This window comes from Theropithecus gelada, unplaced genomic scaffold (genome assembly GCF_003255815.1).
Source record: "Theropithecus gelada isolate Dixy unplaced genomic scaffold, Tgel_1.0 HiC_scaffold_7730, whole genome shotgun sequence".
Lineage (NCBI taxonomy): Eukaryota > Metazoa > Chordata > Mammalia > Primates > Cercopithecidae > Theropithecus > Theropithecus gelada.
In genome coordinates, this window is record NW_020264450.1 from 1 (window position 1) to 2,186 (window position 2,186).

Genomic DNA, 2,186 nt, shown 5'->3' on the forward strand with positions numbered 1-2,186 from the left:
TTTTTTTTTTTTTTTTTTTTTTTTTTTGAGACGGAGTCTCGCGCTGTGTCACCCAGGCTGGAGTGCAGTGGCGCGATCTCGGCTCACTGCAAGCTCCGCCTCCCAGGTTCACACCATTCTCCTGCCTCAGCCTCCGAGTAGCTGGGACTACAGGCGCCCGCCACCACGCCCGGCTAGTTTTTTGTATTTTTAGTAGAGACGGGGTTTCACCATGTTAGCCAGGATGGTCTCGATCTCCTGACCTCGTGATCCACCCGCCTCGGCCTCCCAAAGTGCTGGGATTACAGGCTTGAGCCACCGCGCCCGGCCAATAATGGCAATCTTAAAGAGGAAGGAGAAATTAGAGGATTCAGGCTACCAAATTTTAAGGGGTTCTCTAAGGCTACATAAGGTGCAGCATCCTCGTGAGAGTGGACACAGAGAGCCACTAAGCAGGAAAGAGTGTAAAATACATCCGTGTACACAAAGTCCCTTTATAGTTGACAGAGGCTGCCGTGTGGGTTAAGGTGGAAAAGAATGTCTTCTCCATAAATAACATTGGACCAGAGGGTTACACGTAGGAAAAAATAAATCTAAGCTTATTTTCACACTGTAAAAACACTGCTTATTGTTTTATCTTATTGTGCATTTTGAGGATTTATTTCTAAAATTCATGAATAAAAATTATATACAGTCATCCTTCACTATTCGCGGGTGATTGGTTTCAGGATCTCTGCTCTGACACCAAAACCTGCAGGTGCTCAAGCCTCTTACATGAAATGGTCCAGCGTTTGCATATAACCCATGCTCATCCTCCTGTGTACATGAAATCATCTGTAGATTACTTATAATTCTGGATACAGCCTACACACCATTCCATTTGTGTCCATTCAACATAGTTTTGCTTTTTGGAACTTTGTGGATTTTTTCTCTGAATATTTTTGATTTATAGTTGGCTCAATAAACACCTGTAAACCCCTCAGATACGGAGAAGCGACTGTGTATTTATAGTATGAAGATGATGTGTGGACATGTGTCCCCGTGGAGATGAGACTAACAAGGCCTATGACTCTACAGGTGTTTCATCTTGGAATGGCTGTGCCAGCTTTCCAGGTCTGCAGAGAGTAAGAATATCACTTGTTCATCTCATTCACGATCCTTGCAACCTCCTATGCCCTGCATCGTTAGATGGAAATTGGAGTTCCAAACAGAAATCAGGCTCCACCTGCTTCCAGAAGCTCAGAGTCCAAGGGTGAGAACCCAGTGGAGAACATACGGGGTTATACGGACATAGTAACGATAACACCAGAAACTTTCGGCGAATAAAGAGTCACAATACCTAAAGGATGAGGGCAGACGTGTTTATTTGAAGAGGAGAGAGCTACATTGAAATGATAAAAAAATTTATAAGTTTCACTGCTGACAGAAGGCTGAAAGATAGTCTAGGGGGAGGTGGAACAGCATGAGGGAAGGTGGAACAGCATGCGTCTAAGTGCTGTGTTAACAGGGAGTCTCGTGTGTGTTTGGAACTGTGAGTTCCTCAGTGTGATCACAGCCTCCAGTAGGACTAGGAAGTAAGCCAGTTAGATTGGAGAGGTGGGCAGGGGTCAAGTGAAATGGAGAATTGTGGGCTAAGCAAAGGAGTGTATTTTCCCTGCAGCAGGCAGTGGGGACCTTAGACATTTGTAAGCGAGAGAGAGGCACGTTTGGATTCGTAGTGTGAGGAAGAGCAATGCCCTAAGATGCAGACTCACACCTTCTGATTCCTGCGGCTGGTACATTGGAGCTGTGAAGCCGGTTTTGAGACAGGGCTGTTGTCTCCCTAGAAGACCCCTTCAAGGCCTGACGGTGGTGCTCATGGGCAGGAGACAACTTTCGATCTGGGCTCAGCATTTGGAAGGTCCGTGTACACGCTGGTATCTGTTGGGGGTGTCTTGGGCCTCTGAGAAGGGCGAGTGATTTTTCCCTGTGTGAGAACGCAGTGATCCAACTGTGCGTATGTCACCTCCTGAGGGTCTGGTTCATCAGGGTCCTGGAGAGAGGGAAATGTTGAGTGAGGGAGGGGCTCACATTCTTCAGGACTAGTAGGGAATAAGATTCGATCCACGAGGCTGGGCTGAGGAGGACCTACCTCCCTGTTCACTGTTCTGTCCCCCGCAAGCTCTTGGTCCATTACAGCAGCATCTGTAGGAGACAAAAGTCATCAA

At 46.9% G+C, this 2,186-nt stretch overlaps 1 pseudogene; it reads right to left on the reverse strand.

Moving 5' to 3' along the window:
* Nucleotides 1-1,255: 1,255 nt before the first annotated feature.
* On the reverse strand, nt 1,256-2,170 carry LOC112618009 (annotated as a pseudogene).
* Nucleotides 2,171-2,186: the final 16 nt, after the last annotated feature.